Source organism: Anolis carolinensis, chromosome 3 (assembly GCF_035594765.1).
Source record: "Anolis carolinensis isolate JA03-04 chromosome 3, rAnoCar3.1.pri, whole genome shotgun sequence".
Lineage (NCBI taxonomy): Eukaryota > Metazoa > Chordata > Lepidosauria > Squamata > Dactyloidae > Anolis > Anolis carolinensis.
Window position 1 is genome coordinate 283198645 of NC_085843.1, and position 25852 is coordinate 283224496.

General features: G+C 40.3%; 1 protein-coding gene across 6 annotated transcripts in view; it reads right to left on the reverse strand.

Annotated features, from left to right (window-relative positions):
- tnk2 (tyrosine kinase non receptor 2) overlaps positions 1-25852 on the reverse strand; it is a 192872-nt gene that overhangs the window by 28008 nt on the left and 139012 nt on the right. The gene's annotated exons all lie outside the window — the stretch shown is intronic.

Here is a 25852-nt window from a genome sequence, read left to right on the forward strand (position 1 = left end):
CAACCTTCCTCAAGTTAGCATTCTGGAGATGCACTGGACTACAAGTCGATCGAACTGCAGATGGATTTAGCACGACTTGGCTTCCAGCAGATTAGGAATAACGGTGCTTCACCAAGCAACAAATCTCAGGACTCAACAGCATTGAAGTGCAGCCGAACTGAATTAATTCCACAGTTAAAGCAGTTCGGGCTTAGCACAGCAGTCTAAACTGCTATGCTGCAGGAAAATCCTGCTGATCGAAAGGTTGACAGTATTTATTTATTTATTTACAGTATTTATATCCCGCCCTTCTTTCTCACCCCGAAGGGGACTCAGGGCAGATCACATTATACACATATAGGGCAAACATTCAATGCCCATAAAAACAGAGACAGACAGACGCAGAGGCAATTTAACCTTCTCCTGAGGGATGTTCGATTCTGGCCACAGGGGGGAGCAGCTGCTTCATCATCCATTCTGATGGCACTTCCTCATTCCAAGTCGTAAATTAGTTAAACTTGCCTCCCCACTTTTATAAGTGGTACCTTATTTCCTACTTGATAGATGCAACTATCTTTCGGGTTGCTAGGTCAGCAACGAGCAGGGGCTATTTTTTATTTTTAATTGACGGGTACTCACCCCGCCACGGGCTGGCCTCGAACTCATGACCTCATGGTCAGAGTGATTTATTGCAGCAGGCTGCTCAACAGCCTGCGCCACAGCCCGGCCCCACAGCCCGACAGTATGAGCTCAGGTTGGGGTGAGCACCCATCGTCAGCCCCTGCTCATCTGCCCACCTAGCAGGTCGAAAGTAGAAATGTGAGTAGATAAATAGGTACTGCTTTTAGCAGGGAGGTAATAAAGGCGCCCTTAAGGACATCAATCGGAGGAAAGCTCGGCATGGAAGATGGAGCGACAGCACTCCACCTCCCCGATGGCTGGAGTCGAGCACAAATAAGATGGGAAAACTGCCTTTCCCTCTGTTTGTGTTGTCTGTCCTTGTTAATTGTATAATCGGCATATAAATACTGTAAACAAATAAATAAATACAGTGTAGTTGCACCCTGAAAGAAAGAAGCTGCTACCATAAGCTTTCATAAACTAATGGTTCTCCCACACTGTTGAATGAATAAGATTTGGCACCTCTTGAACTAACACACCTTAATGTTATGGGATACTGGGAGTTGTAGTTTGATAAAGCACAAGAAATACGTGTTTGAGTCTCCTTGTGGAGAGAAAAAGCAGGGTATAAATAAACAAAATAATAATTATAGAATTTCCGGATTCAATAATATTGGACCATGACAGTTAGAATGGTGTCAAGCTGCATTAAGGGAGGTGAAGGGTTATTTTATTATGACACAGCGAACAAGATAGATATGCTGGATTTCGTATTATTATTATTATTATTATTATTATTATTATTATTATTATTATTATTATTATCCACTTTGTCTCTCCCATGGGAGACTCATATGGCATAACATAAAAGTATCAGCATACAATTTAAAATAGAAAATATGCAATCATTAAAATAAGACTAAATATAAACAGCATGAAAAAATTCCCAGTTAAGAACCAATTAAAACATGTTCAAAGTTCAAAACCACAGCAGAGTTCAACAAAGATGTAAAAGCAAAAACAAAAACTACATGGTGCAGAAAAACTGGCAAAGAAAACATGTTTTCTCTTTATATAAAACTAAAGGCAGAGCAAGAAACACTGCCGCAAAGATTTTCTCCTGTACAGACATGTCATGACATTAAAGTTACTCGTCAATATTATCGCCATCGTAAAAAAAAAAGGAAGAAAGGTTCAATCACTTGTAATATCTTATTTTGGCGTATGTTCATTTTTTATTTTGACGCCGTGTCCTGGAAGAAAACCCAAAGCACAAAATGCGATCGAAACATTGCACAAAACCCTCTTATAACTCAATAGCAAGAAAACTTTGGCAACCAGTATTTAAAATCAGGACAGTAACTAAAGAACAACTCAGAAAACATGGGAATTCCAGACAGGAAACAATCAGGGCCAGATAACACATTCCAACACAGGATTCCCCCAGGAAGGAAGCAGCCAGGCTTTGAAGCTGCAAGGCCATTCAATGCTTATGAAAGCAGCCAACCACAACATACACACTTGCCTCAAACAGACAAGAGTTCTTTCTTTCACCCAGATATATAAACCCCACTTGCCTAGTTTCCAACAGACCTCACAACCTCCGAGGATGCCTGCCATAGATGTGGGAGAAACGTCAGGAGAGAATGCTTCTGGACCATGGCCATACAGCCCGGAAAACTCACAGCAACCCAGTGATCCCGACCATGAAAGCCTTCGACGACACAAGCTTTGGGAACCTTTTTTCCCTCTTGCATGCAAGAGTGAATGAATCAGGTCTGAGTTTCTTATGCCTCCAAGTTGACTCTGCCTGCCTCGCGGTGTTTTCTTAGCAAGATTCATTCCTCTCTTTTTTAATTTCAGCCGTGTTTGTGCAAGAATTTTGTTTTCCCAGTGGGTCACGCTGTTTAATTACCCGACAGCATGGAAGGCATTAGGAACGAAAACAATGACAGCAGTGTCAAAACAGTGGAAATTTCCTGGAATCTCGGCCCTTGTGCCAAGCAAATATTTGGCCTCCGTGTGCCATAAACAAAACGCATGGAACACACGTCCTCTGCCAGCTTCGCTCCTCCAAATAAAACCGAACTTACCCCCAAATGTCTGCAATAGGGTGGGTTATAGGTCTTAAACTAATTGATTTCCTCCCAATGCCACACTGAGCAACCAAGAAGGTATTTAAAAGGTCTTGCCTTGTTTGCAAAACTGACTGGGTTGCAAATGAATAATATTTTGAGAGTCGGGATGAAAATTCCTGCGGACGTAGGATGCAGTTCTGGGAACGTAAGCAAAACCCTTTGCATCGGACTATTTGTCCGAGAATATCCTTTTTGTAAACTATTGTTATGTTCAGAAATGAAGAAAGAAAACAGAGTAAAAGAGTAAAACAAAAAAAGGTCAGGTTTTTATAATATTTATTTATTTATTTATATTGCTAAATATAATCTATATATATATAGAAAAGGGTAATGAAATTTCGGCCTAGGACAAAACACAAAACTACATATCCCAGAAACACTAAACTTGGCAGCACAACTCCTCATCCATGCCTCTACGTTCATACAACAAACAGCTCCAGCTACTCCAGAAAACGGCCAGGCTTTGAGACTGCAAGGCTATTCACTGCTATTCCACCTGGCCAACAAAGGATTCCCATAAGCCACAGCAACGCGTGGCCGGGCAAAGCTAGTATAATATATATATTGCTAAAACTACGCAGCTATGTAGTCGCTGCAATGTCCTACACAAGGAAATCAAAGGCAAATACTAACAAAACACATACTGACATTAGTATTTACACACAAAGTTTACTAACCGATGAATACACAAATACAGAGACCATTCTACAAACCTTACGCTCACTGTCTGCTGATTTTTACTCCTTATTACAGTAGAGTCTCACTTATCCAACGTAAACGGGCTGGCAGAACGTTGGATAAGCGAATATGTTGGATAATAAGGAGGCATTAAGGAAAAGCCTATTAAACATCAAATTAGGTTATGATTTTACAAATTAAGCACCAAAACATCATGTTATACAACAAATTTGACAGAAAAAGTAGTTCAATACGCAGTAATGCTATGTAGTGATTACTGTATTTACGAATTTAGCACCAAAATAACACGATGTATTGAAAACATTGACTACAAAAATGTGTTGGATAATCTAGAACGTTGGATAAGCAAGTGTTGGATAAGTGAGACTCTACTGTATCCTACTCCTTTTTTATATCATTACATAACCACGCTTCTACTATTAGTAACATTCACCTAATTCACTCCCGGATCCCCCGGTGGTGCAGTGAGTTAAACCGCTAAGCTGCTGAATTTGCTGACCGAAAAGTTGGAGGTTTGAATTCGGGGAGCAAGGTGAGCTCCTGCTGTTAGCCCCAGCTTCTGCTAACTTAGCATATTGAAAACATGCAAATGTGAGTAGATCAATAGGTACCGCTCCGATGGCTCCGCTCTGGCCAACCACATGAACTTAGAGGTGTCCACGGACAACGCTGGTACTTTGGATTAGAAATGGAGGTGAGCACCAACCCCCAGAGTTGGACACGACTAGACTTTTTAATTCACTCCCAAAAATCCACAAGGACTCCATCCTGCTCAGACCCATCAGTAGTGACATTGGATCTCTCACATACGATTTAGCAAAAATTTTGGCTGCACAGCTACAAACTCATATTGGGCTCGCTACACACTACATGAAGGACTCAGCCCATTTCATAGAAATAATCAGAAACCTCAAGCTGAACACCAATGATAAACTGATCAGCTTCAATGTAGTGTCTCTATTTACCAAGGTGAACAAGTCTACATAGGGACCACCAAACACGAATCCAGGAACATGAAAGGCACTGTAAACTGATTCAACCAGAGAAGTCAGCCATAGCAGAGCACTCGATGACCAACATGGGCATAGCATATTATTTGAGAACACAGACATGCGGGACTACTCTAACAACCATCATGTCAGACCACACAGAGAAGCCATTGAAATCCACAAACATGTCGACAATTTCAAGAGAAAGCATGAAAATGAACACAATCTGGCTCCCAGTTTTTTAAAAAAACTCTAAAATCAGGACAGCAAATAAAGAACAACAGACAGGAAACAATCAGGGCCAACTAACACCTCCCAAGAAAGGATTCCCTCAGGCAGGAAGCAGCCAGGCTTTGAAGCTGCTAGGCCATTCAATACTCATCAGGGTGGCCAATTACAGCTACAGTAGAGTCTCGCTTATCCAACGTAAACGGGCTGGCAGAACGTTGGATAAGCAAATATGTTGGATAATAAGGAGAGATTAAGGAAAAGCTTATTAAACATTAAATTAGGTTATGATTTTACAAATGAAGCACCAAAACATCATGTTATACAACAAATTTGACAGAAAAAGTAGTTCAATACACAGTAATGCTGTGTAGTAATTACTGTATTTACGAATTTAGCACCAAAATATCATGATATATTGAAAACTTTGACTACAAAAATGCGTTGGATAATCCAGAACGTTGGATAAGTGAGTGTTGGATAAGTAAGACTCTACTGTAATACAATTGCCTCCAACAGACAAGTGTCCTTTATCCCATCTTGGAAATTATTCCACAGATATATAAACCACACTTGCCTCACAACCTCTGAGGATGCCTGCCACAGATGTGGGCAAAATGTCAGGACAGAATGCTTCTGGAACATGGCCAGACAGACCGGGAAACTCACAGCAACCCATTCACCTATTTCATATTCCCTATAATTGACATTTGCCCCGATGTTGTTGTGCAATGATCTCCAATCTCCAGGAATCCCATAAGCAAGATTGTAAACAAGGCAATATTGGCCTCCATTTATGAAGTCTTCACAAATATATTACTCTTGAATATTGACCTTCCATATTTCTATGATGGATAACAATAAACAGATGGACTTGATGTTAAGTGAGAAGGGAGAGAGCATAGTGTAGTGGTTTCAGCATTGGATTTCAACTCTGGAGATTAGAGATAGAATCCCTGCTCAGCCATGAAAACCCAATTGGACGAGTCACACTCTCTCAGCCTCAGAGGGAGACACAAGCAAATTCCCTCTGAACAAAATTTTGCCAAAGGTTGCTATAAGTATGAAACAACACAACAACAACAGGTTCACCAACAAGACCCCATGATGGGTTGCCTTATGGTCACCACAAATCGGAAACACCTTGAAGACATACAGTGACAACAACAATGGAATAAAGTTTGAAAATAGGAGATTGCCATTCATTGGATGTTTTCAAAAGAGATGACCAACTATCAGGGATAGTTTAACGGGATGTCTAGATTTGCAAGACAACACGGGAAGTAAAACAGGGATGCTTCCTGGCCCACAGTCTTTTTAACATCTTCGGGGGTTGAATGAAAAGTAATGCCTCCACCTTCGTAACTCCTCAACAGATGGCAGCACTGGTCTGCGGCAGGTCCTGGCTTGTTCAGTAGCCTCTCCTCTACAGTTCCATTTGGCGGGAAGCCTTAGCATCGAACAGTTGTGTTGTTAAAATGCGAAGTATGGAACCCTACGCAGACGGTCAGTCAATGCGACTTAAGCAACGTGCAGTCACTGAATTCTTGACAGCAGAAGGTGTCACCCCAAAGGAGATTCACCAGAGAATGCAAGCTGCTTATGGTGGTTGTGTTGATGTGAGTCCCGTGCGTCGTTGGGCGAGTAAGTTTAAAAATGTTGAGGTGGGAACATCTGACTTGCGTGACCAACAAAGAGTTGGACGTCCTGTGGCAGCAACCAAGCAAAAGGTTGACAGATTGATTCAGGACGATCGCTGTACCACTCGGAGAGAAATTTCAAGCATCATCGGCATTTCACAAGAACGTGTTGGTCACATTATTGCTTTGCTTGGCTATCGGAAGATCTGTGCACAATGGGTCCTGTGAGACGCCGGTTGCAGAATCAGAGTGTCAACTTCCGTGATGGTTCATCATTGGCAGAAATGTATCCAATTGTCTAGTGATTGTGTGGAAAAGTGAATAGTGGTAGTTAAAGAGCACATTCTATAGATTATTTCTGCGTTTGATTTATTAAAATATTTATTTATTTATTTATTTATTTACAGCATTTATATTCAGCCCTTCTCACCCCGAAGGGGCTCAGGGCGGATCACATCACACATACAAGGCAAACATTCAATGCCTCAACATAGAACAAAGACATAGACAAACGCAGCTCCGAGCCGGCCTCGAACTCATGACCTCCCGGTCAGACTGATCTATTGCAGCTGACTGCTTTATCAGCCTGCGCCACAGCCCGGGCTATTCCCATCCAAACCCAAGTAACGAAGGTAATGAATATTCCCACCCAAGTAACGAATATTCCCATCCAAACCCAAGTAATGAAGGTGGAGGCATTACCTTTCATTCAACCCTTGTATACGAATGATTTAGTGCCTTGTTTAGCTAAAATTGACTCTTGCCCATGCCTGTTCTAGAAGCTTCAAAAAGTTCCTTTTTAGACAGCAGCTTCCAGAAACCTGCAATTGCTTTGGAAAATGTTGCTTTTTTGGACTGCTTTTTTGGAAACCTAGATCTCTGGAAGTTGCCTTTTTGGAATGCAATCCTGGCCAAAGGATCCTTTTCTTTTCTCCGAGAGAGAGCCCGCATGTGGCTTCTCTCCTAAATGAACGCAGAACGCAAGAAGGACTTTGGAGGTGTTTGCCAATCTGGGTCCAAAGCCCATCTCCAAGGCACCTTTAGCTCTTCTGAGTCACTCGCAATGAATGTGGCTTTGCTGCTGAGAAGAGGTGGAGACTCCAGTTGAAGCTCCAAGAGGAAGCCACCCAGTGAGTCATGAGTTGGTTGCAGGGAAGTTTTATTGATCACTGCTCTCCCTTTAAAGGAGGAATTTCCCGATGCCCAAAGAGGGGAAACCGGAAGGGCAGGGCTCTGCAGCAAGCAAGGAATCCACTTCTGCTCTGAGCCTGGACTTGACAAAGGACCTCTCCATGGTGCCAACTCCCACCCAACAGGTTCAGCACCTTGGACAACTCCTTTAGCTTGGGTTCAGGCTCTCCTGTCGCCACTGCCTTTATCCCAGACCCGCCTTGTAGGAACAAGGGAGAGGGCCTTTTCTGCTGTGGCCCCCCGTTTATGGAACTCATTGCCCATTGAAATCAGGCAAGCCTCCACTCTTTCAGACTTTAGGAAAGATCTAAAAACATGGCTCTTCCGATGTGCTTTCGGAGAGTAACTGTTACATGCTTTTGTTACGCCCCCCATTATTTATCCTCTAGACCAGGGGTCCTCAAACTTTTAAAGCAGAGGGCCGGTCCACAATCTTTTAGACTGTGGAGGGGCCAAATTATCATTTGAAAAAAAACCCGAACAAATTCCTATACACACTGCACATGTCTTATTTGTAGTGCAAAACAACAACAACGAAAGAACAATTTAAAAATGAAAACAATTGTAACCAACATAAACCTATCAGGATTTCAATGGGAAATGTGGGCCTACTTCTGGCCAATGAGATAGTCAAGTTAATTAGGATTGTTGTTGTTGTGTGCCTTCAAGTCATTTCAGACTTTGGGCAAGCCTCAGTCTAAAATTATTTATTTATTCATTTACTACATTTATTTATTACATTTATATCCCGCCCTTCTCACCCTGAAGGAGACTCAGAGCAGCTGTACATACAATATATTATATTATTAGCATAGCAGAATATTAGCATTATATATTACTTTATTGAACTATACCACTATACTGTAATATTATATGTAATATAGAATTAATATTATTATATGGTATTATTATCAATATTATATGTATATACAATATATTATATTATTTAAAATGATATAAAAATATTATATTATAAAACTGAGGGCGGGGGCCAGGTAAATGACCTTGGAGGGCCGCATCCGGCCCCCGGGCCTTAGTTTGGGGACTCCTGCTCTAGACTGTCTGCTATCTTTTCCTTAGTTCCCTGTGGTTTTATTCTTATCCTTTTTCTTATCCTTTTCTCACCCCAAGTTTTAACTGAGTATTAGTGCGGCCTGCCCTGTTATATTGCTCTTTGGATTTTGTGTTGTACTGTATATGATTCTTTATTGTATTGTTGTAATTGTATTATGATATGTTGTTTTTATATTGTGTTATATTGTATTTTTCCCGGGCATGGCCCCATGTAAGCCGCCCCGAGTCCCCATTGGGGAGATGGTGGTGGGGTATAAATAAAGTTTTATTATTATTATTATTATTATTATTATTATTATTATTATTATTATTATTATTCAGGCTAAAACTCAAGCTTGCATATTCCAGAGTTATGCAGTTTAACTATCATGGTATGGAATCAAGGGAGTTGTAGTTTTACAAGGTCTTTCTCCATTTGCGACCAAACCAAATGACAAAACTCGTCAATCCATAGCAGTCAGTCATGGCAGCTCAAGTAGTGTTAAACTGAATTCATTTTACAGGCTCATAAAGGGGAGTTAAAGAAAATAAATTATTTATCTCCCTAAAGTTTCTATGCAATAATGCAGAAAACTCAAAGCAACATGCAATAACAATAACCATAATTGTATCATAACTACAGTAGAGTCTCACTTATCCAACATAAATGGGCCAGCAGAACGTTGGATAAGCGAATATGTTGGATAATAAGGAGGGATTAAGGAGAAGCCTATTAGATATCAAATTAGGTTATGATTTCACAAATTAAGCACCAAAACATCATGTTATACAACAAATTTGACAGAAAAAGTAGTTCAATACGTAGTAATGCTACGTAGTAATTACTGTATTTACAAATTTAGCACCAGAATATCATGATGTATTGAAAACATTGACTACAAAAATGTGTTGGATAATCCAGAACATTGGATAAGCGGATGTTGGATAAGTGAGACTCTATTGTATGTGTATTTTGTTGTATGTGTTTTAATTGAGTTTTATTACTTGTTTTAATGATGTTGTATCCTGCCCCGAGTTGCAGAAAGAGGTGTGTAATATATTCATTATTGGGTGTTTTCAGGGCTGTATGGCCATGTTCCAGAAGCATTCTCTCCTGACATTTCACCCACACCCTCTTAGGATGCCTGCCATAGATGTGGGCAAAACATCAAGAAAGAATGCTTCTGGAACATGGCCATACAGCCCAGAAAACACACAACAATCCTGTGATTCCGGCCATGAAAGCCTTCAACAACATATTCATCATCATCATTATTATTATTATCATCATCATCATCATCACCATCATCATCATCACCATTGTTATGTCTATTATTATTAACATGGAAAACTCAAAGCAACACACATGAATATTCAAGGCAACATGCAATAACATTGAAAATTCAAGGCCGAATGCAATAACATTGAAAATTCAAGGCCGAATGCAATAACATTGAAAATTCAAGCGGCACACAGTAACATAGAAAACTCAAGGTGGAATTCAATAACAGAAAATTCAAGGTGGAATGCAATAACATAGAAAACTCAAGGTAGGATGCAATAACATAGAAAAACCAAGGCGGCATGAAATAACATTGGAAACTCAAGGTGGAATGCAATAATATAAAAAACCCAAGGCAGCATGCAATATCGTAGAAAACTCAAGGCAACATGCAATAACATTGAAAATTCAAGGCAGAATGCAATAATATTGAAAATTTAAGCGGCACACAATAACATAGAAAACTCAAGCAGCACACAATAATATAAGATTCGGCAGTATTCAATGACATTGAGCAAATCAGGTGACATGCAATAACATAACGAAAACGTGGTTATGGGACCAGGCATTTGAGCATGAGTAGCAGCAAAAATGAGAAATGAATATATGACCTACTGACAGACCCCACCTGGACATGAAAAGCGCCTTAAATGTATATTTAAATGTATAATTATGTATGTTTTTTAATGCATACTCTTAATTGTATTGTAACTTTTAATCTCGGTGGATTTTTAAATCTGATGTAAACTGTTTTTTGATGTATATGTTTATACTGTAAGCCGCCCTGAGTCCCCTGATTGGTGAGAAGGGCAGGGTAGAAGTGATGTAATAAATAGTAATAAATAAACATAGAAAACCCAAGGCAGCACACAATAACATACAAAACCCAAGGCGGCATGCAATAATATAGAAAACCCAAGGCTGCATGAAATAACACAAAACCCAAGGTGGCATGCAATAATATAGAAAACCCAAGGCAGCATGAAATAACATACAAAACCCAAGGTGGCATGCAATAACATAGAAAACCCAAGGCAGCATGAAATAACACAAAACCCAATTTATTTATTATTTATTTACAGTATTTATATTCCGCCCTTCTTTCTCACCCCGAAGGGGACTCAGGGCGGATCACATTACACATATAAGGCAAACATTCAATGCCTTTTACATAGAACAAAGACAAGACAAACATAGGCTTCGAGCTGGCCTCGAACTCATGACCTCTTGGTCATGAGTAATTTGTTGCAGCTGGCTGCTCACCAGCCTGCGCCACAGCCCGGGCCCAAGGAACCCAAGGAAGCATGCAATAACATAGAAAACCCAAGACAGCATGCAATAACATACAAAACCAAGGTGGCATGCAATAACATTGAAAACGTAATCAGCACACAATTAACATTGAAAACTCAAGGCAACACGCAATAATGTAGAATACTCAAGAATACTCAAGGTAGCATGTGATAGCATTGAAAACGTAATCAGCATCCAACAACATTGAAAACTCAAGGCAACACGCAATAATGTACAACTCTCAAAGAAACATGCAATAATGTCAAAAACTCAAGGCAACGAGGCCAACCTGATGAATCTGAAACTGCACATAATTTTTAAACGAATTGCTTTGAAATGTTAAAAAACATATTCACCCATCGGACAGGTTAATACCAGCCAAAATAGTTTTAAAAACTATATTAAAAACGACCCCGTCCGTCTCCCACTCACATGCCTGACCTGTTCCAAAATCCAAACCGGCCTCCTGATTTGACAGTATGGAGAGACACGGAGCAGAAGAGGATTTTGGCCTCATCCTGGACAGAGGCAAACACTGTTCATAGAAAGGTGAGATCTGTGCAACGTCAAAGGGAAAAGCAACACTTGGAGCCTTTCTTTTTATTGGTTTCTTTCCCCCCAGTTTCGGCTCACGGCGGGGGTGGCTCGGCTGTTTCGTCTCCAAAACTTCCCTCTACCGACATTTCAAAGCAGGGTTTCATGCTGTAGCTCCCACACTTTCCTTCCCCTGCAAAGGTTTTATGAAAATATTTTTGTCTGAAAAAGAAGCCTATGGAAGTATTACATCAGGCATGGGCGAACTTGGGCCCTCCAGGTGTTTTGGACTTCAACTCCCACAATTCCTAACAGCCGGTAGGCTGCTAGGAATTGTGGGAGTTGAAGTCCAAAACACCTGGAGGGCCCAAGTTTGCCCATGCAAGGACAACAACAAAAGGGTAATTGCAATCCATTAAGCCTAAACTCAATCCTTTTAAAGCAAATAAACAAAGACTGGCCAACGGAGCAAGGATTCCTTAGAGTTTGGGAAAAATTAATTCCCTTTGGACTGCAACTCCCAGAATCCCGGAGTGGTCATCAATGGTAGGGGATTCTGGGAGGCATCATCCCAGCAGGCAACGTCTTCCAAGTATAGAACTTTTGAGACACATTTCTAATACAATGTTTTCTAGGGTTTAAACCTAAGTGGAAATCACGTAATCTTCCGGATCTTGTGGATTGCATATCCCAGCAGCCTCAACACAGTGAAGGATGATGGGTTCTTCCTAGAAGGTCACACTATCCCCTGCTTTGTTCGAATAGCTTCTTCAACATATTCCCCCAATCTCCAATTCTTTCCTTTCCTTTTTCTTCTTGTTATTATTATGATTATACCACGTAACAAAATTTGAAAAATCTCTGTTCCTTGTTTGAAAGTGTTATTTCTTGTTTAATTGTGTGTTCCTTACTTTAAAAGTCGTCGTTATACTCCAGAAAATTTGTTTTTTTGTTGTTGCTGCTACAAACTCTGTTGAATTGGTCGAGAGTCTATGAGATATTCATTGGAAAATGATAGCAAAATGTGTTGCAGGCTGTTTCACCAAAACAAAGTTTTTGCAGTTTAATAAACTTTCCACATGTTTTATGATAGAACCAATTAGAAAATACCATTTATAACCCAGGAACAAAAATCATGTTACACCGTGTTGTTGTGATGATTGTTTTTGTTGTTGTTATATTATATAAGCCAAGAAAAGATTTCTTGGTGTTCAGGCCTGTTCTTGGGGTTATTTGGAGCACTGATTAAAAAAATTGGATAGATAGACCGCATCACTTTTAGTTTCTTAGATCTGGTTATCATAGTTTTCTATGCAGATGGTGAATTGTAGATGCCATATATTCTGTGTCTCAAAAATAAGAGAGAAATTAAACAGAACACAAGATGCCCTATCGATATAATCGAACTATTTGATAAATATCCCAGCAGGATATTAGCAACACTCTTTCTAGACACAGAAAAAGCATTTGACAACTAAAACTGGGACTTTATGATTGAAGTTCTGACAGCTCAGGATATGGGAGACCAATATATAAAAACATCAAGATCTATATGCAAAGAATATATGGGAATAAAACATAAAGAATCAAAATAAGGCGTGTTACCAGGCAAGGCTGTCCACTATCGCCACTCCTATTTATTATGTGCATAGAGATGCTTATAAAACAAATAAATGGGAACAAGGAGATGAAGGGTGTTCGGGCAGCAGGAAAAGACCACAAGATTCGAGTCTTTGCCGATGATATTGTCCTGGCTATGGAAAACCCCAATGACTCAAAGAAAGAATTATATAATACCCTGACAAATTTCTCAGAACTACAGTAGAGTCTCACTTATCCAAGCCTTGCTTATCCAAGTTTCTGGATTATCAAAGCCATTTTTGTAGTCAATGTTTTCAATACATCGTGATATTTTGGTGCTAAATTCATAAATACAGTAATTACAACGTAACATTACTCGTACTGAACTACTTTTTCTGTCAAATTTGTTGTAGAACATGATGTTTTGGTGCTTAATTTGTAAAATCATAACCTAATTTGAGGTTTAATAGGCTTTTCCTTCATTCCTCCTTATTATCCAAGATATTCGCTTATCCAAGCTTCTGCCGGCCTGTTTAGCTTGGATAAGTGAGACTCTACTGTAAATGGGAACAAGGAGATAAAGGGTGTTTGGGCAGCAGAAAAAGAGCACAAGATTCAAGCCTTTGCTGATGATATTGTCTTGACTTTGGAAAACCCCAATGACTCAAAGAAAGAATTATATAGTACCCTGACAAACTTCTCAGAACTTGCTGGGTTAAAGATAAACAAAGAGAAAAGTCAATTTTAGACTTTTAGAAACGTCTTAAAAACATGGCTATGTGCTCAGGCTTTTAACGAATAAACGACAAAGACGACCCAGACTGATGTATGGATAAAGTACGAGGATATTGGATGAACGTATTTTAAGCATATGTTTTATATTTTATACTGTATTTAACTGTTTGTAATAGATCTTATATGCTGTTTGTTTTTAATGATGTGTCGGCATCGAATTGTTGCCGATTGTACGCCGCCCTGAGTCCATTCGGGTGAGAAGGGCGGGATAGAAATATTGGGAATATTTATTTATTTATTTATTTATTTACAGCATTTATATTCTGCCCTTCTCATCCCGAAGGGGACTCAGGGCGGATCACATTACACATATAGGCAAACATTCAATTCCTTTAACATAGAACAAAGACAAGACAAACATAGGCTTTGAGCGGGCCTCGAACTCATGACCTCCTGGTCAGAGTGATTCATTGCAGCTGGTTGCAACTGGCTGCTCTCCAGCCTGTGCCAGAGCCCGGGCCTAAATAAATAAATAAATAATTTTAATCAAAAAAACCGACAGAATCTGAGGGCCGAAGTCTGCCCATGCCTGCATTATAGGCACCCAAATGTGTGTTGGATAGTGTTGTCAATCCCATCTAAAGGAGACCCATATAAATCACATAAAACTTTGCTCATAGTGGACCTATTGATTCTTGAGTCTAACCCAAGTCAGGGCTGACCACTGAGTTTAAGCCTAGGCAATTGCATTTGCCACCTGTCCAGAGTTTACTAGAGATTGGTAAATCCTTGGAAGGGCTTCCAGCCGTGAAATAAAACCTTTCCCTGCCAAGACTCTGGGGCTTTGAATCAGGAATGTGGAGGCTGAGAAGGGTCTATTCTAGCTCCACTTCCTGCTCGAAAGCAAAGAGGTTCTTTAATCTGCTGGGAGGAGGTTCCCACCCGTTCCGTCTTTCCAGGCTGAGTAATGCCTTGGCACCCGAGAGACGTCTCACCGAGAAGGTAAACAGGAAAAGGGCAGAGTTGGGCTGGAGGCGAGTGAGTGACTCACCGGGTGACTTCAGGAGGTGAACGTCCTCAAACTGGCAGCGAGGGCGGCCCGAGAAAGGCTGCCGCCCGAGGCACGTCCGCCCAAGGGCCCTGGTTCCCTCCCCAAGTCAAGGCCGGGCAAACCACGCTGTCACTCGGAGCCGCCTCCCCGCAAACCACACACGCGAACCTCTCCCCGGCCGTAAAAACACCATCATAACTCTATTGACTAACTAAACATCTGAGTAACCAAATATTTGCTGCCCTCGAATGACACACACAACGGCTATTGTCAGCCTTGACTCGGGCAGAAAGGTTGATTCAATGGGATTTGTTTTTAAGTGTTGACTCATCTTTCGGCAACCGATTCGGCCGGCCGACCTGCCGCGTCCAGATGGAAAACACGTGCAAAAGAAGAACACATTAGAGCTGGGGTCAAGATGGCAAAGCGTTAATCGTAGAGTTGGAAGAAACCCCAAAAGACATCTAATCCAACCACCTGCAGTGCAGGAAAATACAATCAAAGCCCTCCTGGCAGATAGCTATCCAGCCTCTGAGTTCCACTGCCAAACAGCTACCGTGTTTCCCCGAAAATAAGACAGTGTTTTATATTAATTTTTGCTCCTAAAGATGCTCTAGGTCTTATTTTCAGGGGATGTCTTATTTTTCCATGAAGAAAATTTCACATTTATTGTTGAACAAAAAAATGAAAATTTATTATATACTGTACAGTAATTGTCATCACAAACCAGCATAACCAACCAAACTGTGAATCTTATAAAGAATTCTTGTTACTACCTTTATTTCCATGTACAACCATCTATGGTACGCATATTTATCGATCCAGCATGCTCTGGTGTTCTGTTCAATGAGCATGCTTCCAAACAAAAACTTTGCTAGGTCTTACTTTCGGGGGAGGCCTTATATTTAGCAATTCATCAAAACCTCTACTAGGTCTTATTTTCTGGGGATGTCTTATTTTAGGGGAAACAGGGTATTAGCATCAAGAAGTTCTTCCCAACAGAATATTCATAAAGAATGCCAAAGAATTTTTAAAATGGATTTTGCTATGAGATCTGAATATTACTTGCTGGGAATGTTTGATATAGAACTTTTTGCGGATCGAAATAAAGATAAGTTACCGTATATACTCAAGTATAAGCCGACACAAATATAAGCCAAGGCATCTAATTTACCTTATTATTATTATTATTATTATTATTATTACATTTATTATTTCACTCTGATATTATTATTATTATTATTATTATTACATTTATTATTTTACTCTATTTATTATTACATGTATTATTTTCCTGTAATAATAATAATAATAATAATTATTATTATTATTATTATTATTATTATTATTACATTTATTATTTTACTCTATTTATTATTACAGTAGAGTCTCACTTATCCAAGCCTCGCTTATCCAAGTTTCTGGATTATCCAAGCCATTTTTGCAGTCAATGTTTTCAATATATCGTGATATTTTGGTGCTAAATTCGTAAATACAGTAATTACAACATAACATTACTGCATATTGAACTGCTTTTTCTGTCAAATTTGTTGTATAACAGGATGTTTTGGTGCTTAATTTGTAAAATCATAATCTAATTTGATGTTTAATAGGCTTTTCCTTAATCCCTCCTTATTATCCAAGATATTCGCTTATCCAAGCTTCTGCGAGCCAGTTTAGCTTGGATAAGTGAGACTCTACTGTATTATTATTACATTTATTATTTTCCTGTATTTATTATTAAATGTATTATTTTCCTGTATTATTTAATATTATTATTATTATTATTATTACATTTATTATTTTACTCTATTTATTATTACATGTATTATTTTCCTGTATTTATTATTATTATTACTTATATTATTTTACTCTATTATTATTAAAAGGATACATACACACATTTACATTGAAGAAGATGAGAATAATGATTTGATCAGAGTTGGACAGTCTTATCTTAAATTTGAGCTTTAAAATATTTAACCTAATGATGCCTCAATTAATATAATTTTATTGGTATTTACAGTAGAGTCTCACTTATCCAACATAAACGGGCCGGCAGAACGTTGGATAAGCGAATATGTTGGATAATAAGGAGAGATTAAGGAGAAGCCTATTAAACACCAAATTAGGTTATGATTTTACAAATTAAGTACCAAAACATCATGTTATACAACAAACTTGACAGAAAAAATAGTTCAATAGGCATGAATGCTACATAGTAAGTAGTGTATTTACGTATTTAGCACCAAAATATCACGATGTATTGAAAACATTGACTACAAAAATGCATTGGATAATCCAGAATGTTGGATAAGTGAATGTTGGATAAGTGAGACTCTACTGTATTTTTATTTCTGAAATTTACCACTCTTGGCTTATACTTGAATCAATGTTTTCCCAGTTTTTTTGTGTGGTAAAATTAGGTGCCTCAGCTTATATTCGGGTCGGCTTATACTCGAGTATATACGGTATTTATTTATTTATTACAACATCTGTATCCCGCCCTTCTCACCCAAAAGGGGACTTAGGGCGGCTTACAATAAAACACACGTATATAAAAATATAAAATACAATACAAACCAATTAAAATAGTTAACTAACGAATTACAACAACATTCATAAAATACAATACTAAATAGCAGATAGGTGCAAGTAAGCATGGATGCTTCTTCATGTCAAACATTAAGAGGGACTAACCCCTGGCAAATAAAGACAATATGCTCTAAAGCAGCAATATTTTGGCTAAATCCAGCTGCCTGAGGTGGCAATCTCCACAATCGGCATCATTGGACGGGTGCAAAGTGTAGAGTCAACCAGGCAACGTCTGCAACAGGAAGTGCGACACAGAATCAGAGAATCAGAAAGTTGGAAGAAGCCACAAGTCCATCCAGTCCGAGCCCCTGCCATGCAGAGACACAAACAAAGCACTGCCAACAAATAACCACTTATAAACCTAATAATAATAATAAACTATGGCATGTTCTTGGTGGTCTGGGGAGACCAAGTCCCCTTGCCTGTCTCCTGAGAAATCTGCATAAAGACCAAGTAGCCACAGTCAGAACTGTCAGGACCCAGGCTACAGAGCACCAATAACCATGCGCAGAGGCCAGATTCTATCTAATATCTTTATTAAAGGAATATATAAAGTCAATAAAAACAGATGAAGAATATAGTTCAGAAGTAGACCTTTCAGGGAAGGTCAAATATAGTCCAGGAAAATAATGTCCAATAAATGATATTAGAGTCCAAAGTTATAATCCAATAACCGAAACACACACTTTGCCAAGCAAAGTGTGGGGAGAAGACAAGGTCCTTTAGTCCATAGAAACTTGGCAATTAGACTGGAAAGCAAACTTGATACTTGGCTGGAACAAGACTTGAAACAAGGCAACAAGAGCAAAAACAAGGTCCGTGGCGAGGTCCGGGGAACAAGGCAGGCATGGTACTTGGTCCTGGAAACAAGGAACTGGAGTAGCGTAGTCCACACACGTTCTCACTCCTCAAGCTGACGAATTGACTCCGCAAAGTTTCCTTTGCGGGAAAACACCTAAATAGGGTCTCATTTCCCGCCAGAAGAACACTTTCCCTGGAGAACTAAAAGTGAAACCCAAACTGTGACCAGATGCATGACTCCTTAGAATTTCCCAAGGGAAGCAACTTAATCAGCTAATTGTCTGGCAGCGATTCTGGCGCTTCGGCGATTCGCCTCCCTAGCGCCTCTATCTTTATTATAATTGTCCTTACGAGAAAACGGGGGAGAATTCTGCCCAAGGCTTGTTTGGCTGACTTCTTGAGGGCAAACATCCTGCAGGTGCAGGGGCTCCGATTCTGGCTGAATCGGTGGGAAACCAAAGTTTTCCTCTTCGTCTGCCACAATAGTACTAGGAACGGGACTACATGGCCCATGAGACATCACAGAACAGACCACGGAACAGGAGACGGGTTCCAGATTGGGAAAGGAGTGCGGACATCAGGGCTGTGTCCTCTCATCCTCTCACCCTCCCTATTTAACTTGTACACAGAACACATCATGCGACATACATGCAGGGCTTGATGATTCCAAGGCTGGAGTTAAAATTGCTGGAAAACACGTTAACAACCTTAGATATGCAGATGATACCACTCTGATGGCCGAAAGCGAGGAGGAGCTGAGGAGCCTTCTCACCAAGGGGAAAAGAAGAAGAAAGTGCAAAAGCTGGGTTGCAGTTAAACGTCAAGAAAACCAAGATCATGGCAACTACACGTATTGATAACTGGCAAATGGAAGGAGAAAACGTGGAGGCAGTGACAGGCTTTATATTTCTAGGCAGGAAGATCACTGCAGATGCAGACTGCAGCCAGGAAATCAGAGATGTTTCCTTCTTGGGAGGAGAGCAATGGCCAACCTGGATAAAATAGTGAAGAGCAGAGACATCACACTGGCCACGAAGGTCCACATAGTCAAAGCAATGGTATTCCCCATAGTGACCTATGGATGCGAGAGCTGGACCATAAGGAAGGCTGAGCAAAGGAAGGAAGAGAGAGGCTTTTGAACTCTGGTGCTGGAGGAACATCCTGAGAGTGCCTTGGACCTTGGCGAGAAGATCCAACCAGTCCATCCTCCAGGAAATAATGCCCAAAGGCTGCTCACGGGAGGGAAGGATATTAGAGGCAAAGCTGAAGTATTTTGGCCACATCATGAGGAGACAGGAAAGCTTGGAGAAGATCACGATGCCGGGGAAAATGGAAGGAAAAAGGAAGAGAGGCTGACCAAGGGCGAGATGGATGGACGGTCTCCTTGAAGGGACTGGGTTGACCTTGAAGGAACTGGGGGCGGCCATGGCCGACAGGGAGCTCTGGCCTGGACTGGTCCACGAGGTCACCAAGAGTCGGAGACGACTAAAAGACTGAGCAGCAGCAGCAGCAAACCTAATTATATTCCTCTGTTGAATATCTCTTACTATCAGAAAGTTCTTCCTATTGTTAAGATAGAATCTCTTCCTGCAATTTGAAACCATTGCTCCATTTCCAAATCCCTGACTGGAGCAGCAGGAAATAAACCTGTTCCACTTACAGTATGTCATCCTTCTAGATATTAAAACATGGTTCTCATGTCCCTGTTTCTAGACCTTCTCTTCTCCAAATTAAACATCCCCAGATCCCTAAGCTGATCCTCCTAAACCGCTTCTCACAGGGCTTGGTTTCCAGACCTTGGACCATTTCGGTGGTCCTTCCATAGACATGTTCCAGCTTGGCAATATCCTTCTTGACATGTGTAGGAACCAGAACTGAATGCAGGGTTATTCCAGGTGAGGTCTGGCCAAACCTGCCAGGGTGGTCGGTTGCTAACGATCCATCTCAAGTCCTCCCTTCCATCATACTCCAGCACCCGGTAGGCTGATAGGAATTATGGGAGTTGAAGTCCAAAACACCTGGAGGTCCAAAGTTTGCCCATGCCTGCTCCAGAGCCTTTAATAGCAACTTTTGGGGGACCATTCCCAAAGTCTCCATACTAGGATCACCACCTTTTCTGAAGATGCATCTACACTGCAGAACGAATTCATTTTGGCACTGCTTGCATTGCCCTGTGTCATTGCTATGGGATACTACCCTGTTTCCCCGAAAATAAGACATCCCCAGAAAATAAGACCTATTAGAGATTTTGCTGAATTGCTAAATATAAGGCCTCCCCTGAAAATAAGACCTAGCAAAGTTTTTGTTTTGGAAGCATGCCCGCCAAACAGAACATCAGAGCATGTAGGATCGGTAAATGTATGTACCATAGATTGCTGTACATGAAAATAATGGTAGTAACAAGAAATTCTTGATAGGATTCACAGTTTGTCTGGTTATGCTGGTTTGTATGATATCTACTGTACAGTATATAATAAATGTTAATTTTTTTTGTTCAACAATAAAAGTGAATTCCTCTTCATGGAAAAATAAAACATCCCCTGAAAATAAGACCTAGCACATCTTTGGGAGCAAAAATTAATATAAGACACTGCCTTATTTTCGGGGAAACACGGTAGGATTTGGAGTTTGGTAAAGAAGGCTGAAGCCTTTGTAAAAGTACAATTCCAAGGAGATGGCGATTATGATCACGAGGCGATAACGCTCTTAAACCTCTTGAGCTTCGAACTCAAGCCCATGTTGCCTTCTCTCGGATCGCTTTCATTTTCACATGATACAATTACAGCATTTATTGACAGGACTTTGACCATGTTCTCTGGAGTCCTGGGATTTGTAGTTTGGGTGAGGCCAGTTACGAGAACTGTAAATGCCTAACAAACACAACCGATCACAGGATAATCTTGATTGAGATGCAAAGAAATTTAAAGAAATAAGAGCAATAATAAAAATAGAGATGGTGAATACACCTAAATCAGCATTATTACTTATGCAAGACAATATCCTCTCACAAGAGGAGAAAGAATTGGTTTCTAATTTGATAACTGCAGCAAAATTGCTAATAGCAAAAAAACTGCAAAGAAAAAAAAGGAAATCCCATTAGAAGAATGGTACAGGGAAATTTGGAACATAGCAATTAATGATAAAGCTGACTTGCAATATTAAAATTAAAAAGGGAATATTGAAGCAAACAGATTTTTTGAAAATATGGAGAAATATTGAGTATATTTGTTAATGAAATTTTGGCCTTGTGAAACAGTATGAGTTGGTTGGTCCTGGTGAAGGTGGCACAAAATAAGGGGAAGGGAAGAGGGGAAAAGGTATAACTATAATAACAATAATAAATAAAATATATATAAGTAGATAAAAGGGTGTAGTAGAGAGATATGTAGTAAAGTTGTACAGTAGAGTCTCACTCATCCAAGCCTCGCTTATCCAAGCCTCTGGATAATCCAAGCCATTTTTGTAGTCAATGTTTTCTATATATCGTGATATTTTGGTGCTAAATTCGTAAATACAGTAATTACAACATAACATTACTCTGTATTGAACTACTTTTTTTTGCCAAATTTGTTGTCTAACATGATGTTTTGGTGCTTAACTTGTAAAATCATAACCTAATTTGATGTTTAATAGGCTTTTCCTTAATCCCTCCTTATTATCCAAGATTCCGCCGGCCCGTTTAGCTTGGATAAGTGAGACTCTACTGTAATGGAAAAGTCTAAAACTGATAAGAAATACAGTAGAGTCTCACTTATCCAAGCCTCTGGATTATCCAAGCCATTTTTGTAGTCAATGTTTTCTATATATCGTGATATTTTGGTGCTAAATTCGTAAATACAGTAATTACAACATGACATTACTATGTATTGAACTACTTTTTTTTGCCAAATTTGTTGTATAACATGATGTTTTGGTGCTTAATTTGTAAAATCATAACCTAATTTGATGTTTAATAGGTTTTCCTTAATCCCTCCTTATTATCCAAGATATTCGCTTATCCAAGGTTCCGCCGGCTCGTTTAGCTTGGATAAGTGAGACTCTACTGTAATGGAAATGTCTAAAACTGATAAGAAATATGTTTAAAGATGTTTTGATTTTTTTTTTACTGTCAGATTGTATACAACATGATATGTTTATTTATTATTATTTATTTATTTACAGCATTTATATTCTGCCCTTCTCACCCCAAAGGGGACTCAGGGCGGATCACATTACACATATAGGCAAACATTCAATGCCTTTTAACATAGAACAAAGACAGACAAACATAGGCTCCGAGTGGGCCTCGAACTCATGACCTCCTGGTCAGAGTGATTCATTGCAGTGATTCATTGCAGCTGCTCTCCAGTCTGCGCCACAGCCCGAGCCCATGTTTAAGATATTGTAAAATGAGGAAAATGTAAACTTATACATTTTGATTGATAAATTAATTTTTAAAAAAAGAGATGCAAAGTTTTTGGAGAGCTCATAGGACAAAAGGCGACACCTTTTCAACAGTTTCCAAACTTTGGTCCTTCGGGTGTTTTGGACTTCAGTTCCTAGCATTCCCAGTCAACTTCTCCTATGGTTAGGGATTCTAGGAACTATAATCCAAAACACCTGGAGGACTAGAGTTTGGGACCCTCGGAAGGAGAGCATTTTGCAGCCTCCCTCCTTCCATCCATCCGCCTCTCCGGATTCCTTGGAAGGAGGAAGCAAGAGTGACAAATAATAAATCATCTCCAAAATAGCAGTTCAAAAGGTTGCTTACTAACGCACATGGGTTTAGTCACTGCGAGGAGACAATGACTTAAAACCGCATTATATAATCAAGAACTCCGTACGCTTGGCACATTAATCATCCATCCTCTCCTCGCAGTTTTGTTCCTTCCAAAGAAGGCAGTGAATCCAGCAATTTTTGGCAGATGTTGCCTCCAAAGGCTTTTTCTTTACACACCACATGTTTGGCAAATTCATCTCCCCAACCGGGACTGCAACACACAGAACCCCTAAATGCATTGCTCTGTAAATGGGATTGCAACACCCAGAACCGCCATATTCATTGTCCAGCTTCCTAACTGGGACTGTAGCACCAAGAACCCTCTAATTCATTACTAACCAGCCAGTTCACCTCCATAAAAGGCCAAGATAAGTTCTTTGGGATTGCAACACCCAGAACCCCCACATTCATTATTCAACTCCCTAACTGGGATTGCAACACCAAAAATCCACTAATTCATTACTAACCAGACAATTCAGCTCCATAAAAGGCCAAGATCAGTTCCTTAACTGGGATTGCAACACCCAGAACCCCCACATTCATTGTCCAGCTCCCTAACTGGGATTGCAGCACCAAAAATCCACTAATTCATTACTAACCAGACAATTCCGCTCCATAAAAGGCCAAGATCAGTTCCTTAACTGGGATTGCAACACCCAGAACCCCCACATTCATTGTCCAGCTCCCTAACTGGGATTGCAGCACCAAAAATCCACTAATTCATTACTAACCAGACAATTCAGCTCCATAAAAGGCCAAGATCAGTTCCTTAACTGGGATTGCAACACCCAGAACCCCCACATTCATTGTCCAGCTCCCTAACTGGGATTGCAGCACCAAAAATCCACTAATTCATTACTAACCAGACAATTCAGCTCCATAAAAGGCCAAGATCAGTTCCTTAACTGGGATTGCAACACCCAGAACCCCCACATTCATTGTCCAGCTCCCTAACTGGGATTGCAGCACCAAAAATCCACTAATTCATTACTAACCAGACAATTCAGCTCCATAAAAGGCCAAGATCAGTTCCTTAACTGGGATTGCAACACCCAGAACCCCCACATTCATTATTCAACTCCCTAACTGGGATTGCAGCACCAAAAATCCACTAATTCATTACTAACCAGACAATTCCGCTCCATAAAAGGCCAAGATCAGTTCCTTAACTGGGATTGCAACACCCAGAACCCCCACATTCATTGTCCAGCTCCCTAACTGGGATTGCAGCACCAAAAATCCACTAATTCATTACTAACCAGACAATTCAGCTCCATAAAAGGCCAAGATCAGTTCCTTAACTGGGATTGCAACACCCAGAACTCCCACATTCATTGTCCAGCTCCCTAACTGGGATTGCAACACCAAAAATCCACTAATTCATTGCTAACCAGCCAATACAGATCCCTAAATGGCCAAGATCAGTTCCTTGACTGGGACTGCAACACCCAGAACCCCTAAATGCATTGCTTTGTAACTGGGATTGCAACAGCCAGAACCCCCACATTCATTGCTCAGCTCCCTAACTGGGATTGCAACACCAAAAATCCTCTAATTCATTACTAACCAGACAATTCAGCTCCATAAAAGGCCAAGATAAGTTCTTTGGGATTGCAACACCCAGAACCCCCACATTCATTGTCCAGCTCCCTAACTGGGATTGCAACACCAAAATCCTCTAATTCAGTGGTCAGAACCATCTTGAAGGCACATCTCAACCACGCGCAATCATAATAATTTGCAATCGGTATAACAAATACTTCTAATTGATGTTCATGAAACCACTTTCCCCAGAAAGCAGCACATGCTGGGAGTGCCCAGCCTCCACATCTTCCTGTATTTCCCAACAAATGCCATGCACGACCCAAGAGCCAAGCCAGCCTGATGGGAAGAGCGGCCCAATAAAAGGCACCTGATGCAATCATGAAAAGGGAGCTCCACCTGCCCAGGTAATATTCCTCCGAGCCGGTTCACCTGAGATAAGAATCCACCTTGCTGCAAATGAGAGGCTTTAAAATGTGGCCTAATAATAATAATAATAATAATAATAATAATAATAATAATAATACAACAGGAAACTGTGGATAACACTATGCAACACAATTTAAAAATATTCTATTCATGGATTGCTGTGAGTGCTTCAGGCTATCTGGCCATGTTCCAGAAGCACTCTCTCCTGACGTTTCTCCCACATCTAGGGCAGGCATCCTCAGAGGTTGTGAGGTCTGCTGGAAAGTGGGGTTTATAAATCTGTGGATTGTTCAGGTTGAGAGAAAGAACTCTTTCCCCCAGGAAAGAGGCAGCCAGGCTTTGACACTGCAAGGCCATTCAGTACTAATCTAGCTGGTCAGTTGCAACATTCGCACATGTTTGAGGCATGTGTGAATGTTGCAATTGACCAGCTAGATTAGTACTGAATGGCCTTGCAGCATCAAAGCCTGGCTGCCTCTTTCCTGGGGGAGTCCTTTGTTGGGGGGGGGGGGTGTTAGCTGGCCCTGATTGTTTCATGTCTGGAATTCCTCTGTTTTCTGAGGAATGAGGACCAGTCTACATAGGGACCACCAAAAGCAGCAATGCCCAAATATGAATCAAGGAACATGAAAGGTATTGCAGACTCATGCAACCAGAGAAATCAGCCACAGCAGAGCCCTTGATGAACTGACCTGAACACAGAATATTATTT